Consider the following 8,232-nt stretch of genomic DNA (forward strand, 5'->3'; position numbering starts at 1 on the left):
AGGATCTGGTAGATCGGTAATGAGAACTTGGTGAACATCTCTGTGCAAGAGTTTTGCTGCTTTTTCTGTTGGATTACTTCTCATTGGTCTTCATATAAATTACCTCCATATTCTTCCGAGGTTGCTTTCTGAGCTCTCTTGGCTTCATTCTAAAGTGCATGCTCAAGTAGGATTCTCTTCCTGAATGTCCTTTTGGCTATTGTGTCATCACATTCGACAATCTTAGCCTTCTCCGCCTTGAACCTCTTGACATAGTTGCTGAACAACTCATTCGGTTCTTTTTTTATGTTGGCGAGACTTGATTGAGCGGTCGGACGAATATACCTTGGTGAAAACCAAGGAAAGTCAAAGATGAGGGAGAGAGTAAGGATGAGGGAGAGATACGTAGGAGCCTAGGAGGAGGGAGGAGAGGGAAAGAAAGGAGAGATGAGAGAGAAATAGGAGAGAAATTTGGAGGGGAGGAAATATTAAGACTAAGATAGAGAAATTGGGAGTGAGAGAGGCGAGAGAGAAAAGTAGTTGGTATGAAGTTTAAAAACTCACTTTTTGTGTTTTTTAGAAGTAGGCTAATTTTCAAATTAGTTTTGAGTTCAGTTTTTTAAAACAATCATACCAAATAAGTATTCAAGTTGTAAAACTTAAAAAATGTTTTTGAATCTAAAAAGTTGGATTCAAGTAGAATACCAAACAAAATTTTAATTTCTTAGAAGACAAAAAAACAATTTGTGAGAGGAGTGAAAGGAAGGAAATGATAATAGGAGAAGAAAAAATCCAACACAGGTGGCCACGCAAAGAATGGTTTTCAGTATTTAGTTTTAGTTCTATCTACTCTACCCCCTCGGTTATCACATCCCTTTTGTCCTTTTTCCTCATCTAAATACAAAATCGTTAAGAAATTGACTCCTCAGCATTTAAAATTAGGGAATTTTAACGAAAAGCATCCGGTACTGTTCACTTTAACGAAAAACCACATTTTTACACTAAAAAGTCAATCCTGGTACTATTCACTTTACCCTTTATTTTGTCATTATCATTAAAACTCAAAGTTTTCAAGCCCTTTTCATTAGTTTTCCTTTAAAATTAACATCCAAAAGAGAAGAATATAGGCAACTGGCTCACTTAACATCTTTATGTTGGCATTAAAACAAAAATGACGTGTCTTATTGGTATGACTTGGCATCACACGTAAGTAGTAGCTATATGCCTAGTGCACATACAACTGATAGCTTATATCCGCATCTGAAAAGAACAAAAAATGATTTGTTCTACTAAATGTTGGATATAAGTCAACAATCTGTGATAATTTATATATGCTAATAAATAATAAATGCAATAGAAACTAACAGAATATAAACTAGAATATGAATTATAAAACAGACAACTTGAGGATCGAGGCTTGCGTACCGCAATGTCCTTGAAACAGAAATTTCGTCCTTACTCTGCGCTTGTAGTTCTACGGACGTCTGCTTCACTAGGATTCAACGATCAAGTTAAAATTCCAGCACCGGAAAATTTAACTACTGGCGAATTTAGTGTGGTTCTCTCAGTAAGAAGGTTTAGGAGTGTAGAAGATGAAGATGATTATTTTCTGTGTATTAAATGCTATGCTTATGGATGTATATATAGCAGATGGATGCCTGTTTGCAACAGGTATGAGAATGGAGTGTGACCGTTGGGAGACATCTCTTCAGAGGGGTGCTTTGCTCTGTGTTCAGAAAGAACTCTCAGACTTCATCTGAAAGGATGAGTCTTTTCATAAAAAATAAATAATTAATTAAATTTGAATTTAATTAAAAAATTAATTAAGTAAATCCGAAAAATAATTAATTAAATAATTTAATTATTAGAGCCTCAAGCCCAAGCCCATCTTTTGACAATTAAATATATATTAATTATAATTAATTATATATTAATTACCATATAATTATTACACCCCAAAGCCCAACCCAAGGGTAAGCCCAATTTTAGTCTCCAGTCATATTACTCCAATCACTTTCTTTAAAGGACAAAACCTTATAAAGTGATAAAAGCTTTTGGGAATGGCCAATATGGGACAATGGAATTTCTACTCAAACTACTCAAATTTCCAACAATACCCCATATTTGAGTTGAAATTTCATTCAAACTCCAACACTAAACAGATAAATTTTAGGGAAAAATATCAAGACCTGTAAGATTCTCCTGTCGAATGTGACTATCCCACCACCAAGAATATAACCGTCCGTCTGGAGTCGGACTGTGACATGGTTGCCTTGACATGACTCGGGCGCAGCACAACAACATAACTTGTCTTGAGTTGGGAAAGGCCAGATTATCAGTTCAAGGAACTTCCACACTCAATATTCCTGAACAAGATTGGCAGTTCTCTCTCTCACCTTCCACCTATGCTCCAAAATCACCAAAGAAAATATAGAGATCGTCGGAATGGCATAAAGTTCACACCAGTAAGAAGACATCAAGACAAAACAAACAATACAAAATTGCATGCTACCTCCTCTACTGGACAAATACAATTGATCCAAGGAAATAAGTTATCACTAAGCAAGAAAACATCATTAAAAGCAAAAGCAATGTGGAAAATGAAGTTTTCTTCAATGTATGAGAAATAAAAAGACCAGGCATGACACACCCCGATCCTGAAATCAGGGAGTGCTGGCCGCCACGCTTCCGTTGCGCCACTCTGATTTCAGGATCGGGGTGTGTCAAGGCATCCATAAATTTACCCCAATAAAACTCAGTATGCAGCAGCTTTTTTAATTTTGTAAAATTCATAAAACAAATTATTATCGACTCAAACAATTCTCAAATTTCTATTAATAAATTTTCAACTTTACCATTGCAACTGAAATACTTTTATATGCGTTCTATTACAATTTTGCCCCAATTGTTAATACATTGACCCCGATATTTATTCAAATTCCTACTGGTGACCAAGCTAGTCACAGTTCATAACTACCCCTAAGGTTGCGAGAGACGGAGAAGGGGAAGATGGGGAGGGTTGAGAGAGACGGAGGGTTGGAAGAAAGAGAGTCTGAAAGAGGTGAGATGGGGGAAAACAGAGATGACGGAGGGAAATCACGGGATGGGATTTCCATTCCCAGAAATCACTCTCCCACCCGCAAACCCCTCTATGGGTTTGCAAACCTACCCCTAAGGTTGCAATGACCAGAACGCCCATGAAGGTTTGCCGTTGGATCTGGAATGCAGCTCAATTTCTTCAGTCTGAACAAAGCCCAATCCGGATACGCATGATGGCAAAAGGGTCAATGAGTTCAAATTGAAGCCTGAACTTATAACAAAGATGAATAGCGCACTTGGGAAGTTCATTTTAGACTAAAGTAATAATATACTGCAAACCGGCATATTTGGGTTGGTTTATGTTTTAGAATCCACAATATACTACGAAGCTTTATTGTTTTTAATTTTTTGTTTTTTGTTTTTTGTTTTTTGGTTAGATTATGTAATTTACTGTAAACTATATTCTATTGCTTTTTTGTTGGTGTGCATTTCGAGTCAGATGGTTTGAGCATGCAAATTGTTGCCCGTATATGGGTTAATGTCTTATATTAAATCCTGCCACTTTGAAACCTTCCTTTTAGTTTTATCTTTTTAATGCAGAATGTTGGTGAAAATAAGAAGTGCCTTTAATGTTTATGAGTATTATATTGATGTGCAGGCATTGATCGCAATGCCCTCTCCTGATTTTAGCCCATCTCATTCTTATGGCGTATTTACGTAATCATAATAAAGATAGAAGGAATTGAATTGAAGAGAAACATAATTGAGGATTAGTTGGAATCGGATTCATGTTGAAGCTGTTTACTCAAATGTTATAGAATTGGAATAGAAATGACACTAATTTCATAAAGCTGTTTTCTAATTCAGCAGAATCGGAATATAAACCAGTATGATTACTAAAATGCCCTTATCCCAAATCAAATATTTTATTTACTTTTTTTAATAAAATTTGATATAACATATAACAGTAAGAAAAAAAATTAACTTCCTTTTTTATTTCATAGACACACTAAAATGCTTTTGTTTAGTTTTTTTTTATTTTTTTTATAAAGTTTAAGTATTTACTTTAATATTTAAATTTTCTCGCTCAAGTTGTAGTTTTTTCTCTTCGGCATATGCATGGAGTTGTGCATAATATGAATGAGCATGAAGTTGTGCTTAATGAGCTAGAAGGACATTGAAAGAAATTGTTAGGAGCATTTTCAATCTTAACTCTTCAAGGATATATTTTGTTACATAATGTCAATGAGTAAAAGGAATGATTTTTACCATTTCAAATAAAAAAACTTGATTCCTCTTAAACTAAAGAGATCTTCACGATGTGGATTTTGTATAATAGTAAATAAATGAAGAAAAAACATTAGGAACAAACAAAGAGTAGGAAATAACTTCATTAAAGTTAATATTTTACATCAAAGCACATCTATCTAACCATCATAACCAACCTAAACAAACTAGTCATACCTGCCTATACATTAGATTGTCAACAAAATATTCGTAACCTATCTAAACATCATAATATCAACAAAAAAGTAGTTCTTCACCATCATGGTGTCATCTAAACAGTCATTAGAGTTACAAAACATTCACAATTTCCCCTAATATGTCATCATGGCAGCGAGCATGCCATAGCAAAAAACCAGCATTCACATTCTTTGGATTGTCACTTAGATGTCATTATGCATCCAAGTCTGCAACAAAGTAGTCACATATGCACTCTTCCCTTCATCAAACATGTTGAAAAAGACCCTCAAAAGGTCATTTTCTTTGGCCAAGAAGTTGGTGACTTGAAATAATTCCATGGGAGCCAAAAACTACATTTTGCACAACTCACTGTCAAGTTTTTGTTGCATTTCGATCAGATTTTTGTTGGTTGACAGTGCATGAACTAGACCATCAAGCTTAGGTCCCACATCGCCTATAGCTTTAGCCGTAATAGAGAATTGCTTAGCCATTTCATCCCCTACTCTTGCCCTATTGTGACCACTGTTTGATGTGTTACCTTCTGCAATATTCCTTTGTTGTTGGGTATTTGGCACTGAGAAAGAAGTATCAAAATCATTTCCATTTTCATCCTTACCTTCATTTTGATTGACATTGGCATCTTCAAATCTAACTTCTTCTTCATCGTCATTCGCGTTACCAGCATTTGCACCCACAACACGATCTTTTTCATAAATCTCTCCCAAACTATGGTAGTGCGGAAAAGGCTTATCGTACAATCCACTTGCATCCTTTTTACCCTACAAACAAAAAACACAAAGTACAAGGCATGTAAGAAAACTATAAAACAAAACACAATCAGATAAAACACAAAATACAATCAGATATATGTGCAGCAAGATTCACCAATTTGATTTTATGAAGATACATATGTGCAACAAGAGTCACCAATTAGCCGATTGTCTTTTAAAAAGATTGATACCAATTTGCATTGATGTCATCTACTGATTAGCTGATTGGCATTTATATAGACTGATACCAATTTGCATTTATAAGGATTCACCACAATTTTCATTTATTCATTCAAATGTCCTTATAGGATAAATATTATTTTTGTCCAATACTGATAAATATTAAAGTTTTCTTAAATTAGCAAGGGCATATATATGCATACCTTCGTAGTCTTGTCATACACACTTTTCTCACAAGCCAACATCATTTTCTCTTTATTCCACTCAAACCCACTGAGAGATAGCAATTCAGTTAAGGCAAAATATTTTGCCTTCAACGTCTTGATGCGTGATTCAATGTAGGGACACGCTTTTAATCCGCACCCTGGGAGTTTGGCTTCCATCATAGCTTCTATCTTCCCTAAATAACCATTCTTGAAACCAGTGTCAGCTTGCCAAGTTGGGTCACTATACAACTCAAGCAATGATTCAACCAATATTGTATCATCAATATTGTATCCTTAGCAGTTCCCCAAATAAACATTTGTTGCTATTTTATTTTTCCTTGTTTTGTACTTTGATTTATCACATTATGGTACATGCACCTTAACCGGTGTTCCATAGTGCACCTAAGCAATTCTACAGTATATAGGACACTAAATTAACAAACGAAACTATGAAATAAAAAACTAGTAATTACCGAGTAGTGTAGGCATGTAGATACTACATACCTTAAGATGGTGTGCAAGAATGTATAGAAACAATGCAACCATCTCCTCTATAGACACATTTCAAGTAGCTCATAGATGTCCTCTAGTCACAAGAACTTGGCATAATCTATGAAAGGGTCGTCTATCCATTCATAGTTCAGCAATACATGTCACATCACTCTTATAAATTAAGCCATGTAAGCATTCTAATTGCTTGTAAACGCTCATAATTGTTTGAGAAGGTGAAGGACTTCTAAGGTGCTTTTGGAAAGAATACCAAGAATAGAAACAAAAAGTAGGACATGCAACAAATATAGTTCGAAGATAGACAATCAACACATTCAACACAGCATGTAATTTCTTCTTTGTAGACAAACTTAGACGAGCCATTAGTGAAGAAAAAAATTGTCATGAAGGACTTCAATTGACAAGTTAATAAACATATTGGCAAACTGAAATAAATTAACAATACATAACACAATTAGTCACAAAAATTTATTTAATTTTCCCTACATACCTAGTCTCACAATTAATGGAAAAATAACAACATAAATCATAGTATACCTGCAAATAGTAAAGAGAGCTCAACCCATAACCTTGTACTCACTCTTCCTAATTTAAAAAAGATGACTAATATTTGATTAATAAACATTTGTGAGCATAAAGAATTAGGGATAAAGTACTCTTCCTAAACAATACAACATTTAGATGTGATCACTCATATTTCATGCATTTATACCATCCATTTCAAAAGTCTTTGTGATGTTTTTGTGTTAAAATGGTTGCATTTTACCTTACCTTATGTTAGTGTGCAGTTAAATTTGCTTTAGGATCAATTTCAAGCAAAAAGGAGAAAAGGAAATAATAAAAACAAACAAAAGAATTGGAAGTGGAGCTTGTCTCCACGGGTGGTATTTGAAAAAGAAATCAGAAAGCAAAGTGGGGGAGTGAGGATTAAGTGGAGCACTAGGAAGTGGGATGAGTTGGCCTTCCACTTGTAGCCTTGGTGCTTTGAAAAATCATTGCCTTATTGTTTAAGGCAACAAACGGCAAGATAGAAGAAAAAGGCAGATGGCACACGGAAGAAAAATATAGAGGGAGAGCAGAGAAGAAAAAAAGGGCACACGGACAGAACATAGCAGAGAAGAAGAAGGAGAACGGACAGAGAATCAGAGAGGAACATAGCAGAAAAATAAGGGAGCCACAGCTCCACATGGAAGGAGGATCGGAGAGCATTAGGAGATAACCTCCTTGTAAAAAAGGGTTGTCTCTTTCTTTGATTCTTCATGGATAATTTCTTATGTATTCAAATAATTATGTGTAACTAATTTCTTTTCGCTAGAGTGAGGCCATGAGTCGCAACATGATTACGTAGATTTCTCTATCAATTACTTAAGTGTTGTTACATGCTTGCTTTGATATTTTCAATCTCTAAATTAAACTATCTATGTGTCTTGATGATTGATCACCATTAGGATGCTTAGAAAAGTCATTGGATGCAATTTTGAACGAATGTCACGTTAAAATTGGTTATGCTTCTTGTGATTGAGGATTATAATTTCTCCTAAGGTAAATATCATACTCTTAGGGATTACATGGTTTAACAAAGAGATTTTCATCAAGATTAATTAATCATTATGTTTATATTTAATCCAAATGTCATGGATAAATTGCATGTAGTGGTATGCGTTTTAACTTGAATGTCACAAGTAAAACATACACAAGGAAAACCCAACCTTCAAAGCATATGTGTTTTCGATTACTTAAGCAATTGGAAGAGCTACGTAGGAGTGTTGTTGGTAAAAGGTTGAACTCTAGCATATTGTCAATCTATTTTTCTTCAATCATTTATTTTATCTTGAATTTTCTCATTTACTTGTTTTGTTTAGTTGAATCATTATTTCTATAAGCCATTTCCCTTTTTAAATGTTTGTTTAAGTCACGTACAATAGTATTTAGTTTTGTTGAATTAGTGTAGTTCTTAGAGTTAACTAAGTTATAAATTGTTTATACTAGTCCCTGAGGAGATCGACCTTGCTTGAGCCATTCTATACTACAACACTTGTTCTCTTGCAAGAATTTTCTATGGTTTAACCCTTTGTTTTACAAGT

The 8,232-nt window shown here is 34.5% G+C and overlaps 1 long non-coding RNA gene and 1 pseudogene across 1 annotated transcript; both read right to left on the reverse strand.

Moving 5' to 3' along the window:
* Positions 1-1,115: 1,115 nt before the first annotated feature.
* Positions 1,116-2,948, reverse strand: LOC126585497 (uncharacterized). The gene is made up of 2 exons (XR_007610543.1): positions 2,135-2,948; positions 1,116-1,268 (listed from the first exon to the last, which is right to left on the reverse strand). It is a non-coding gene; the product is annotated as an uncharacterized LOC126585497 (long non-coding RNA).
* A 1,737-nt stretch (positions 2,949-4,685) lies between these two features.
* On the reverse strand, positions 4,686-5,911 carry LOC126587084 (uncharacterized; annotated as a pseudogene).
* Between the last annotated feature and the right edge of the window lie 2,321 nt (positions 5,912-8,232).

The sequence above is a fragment of the Malus sylvestris genome, chromosome 2 (assembly GCF_916048215.2).
Source record: "Malus sylvestris chromosome 2, drMalSylv7.2, whole genome shotgun sequence".
In the NCBI taxonomy this organism is placed as follows: Eukaryota; Viridiplantae; Streptophyta; class Magnoliopsida; order Rosales; family Rosaceae; genus Malus; species Malus sylvestris.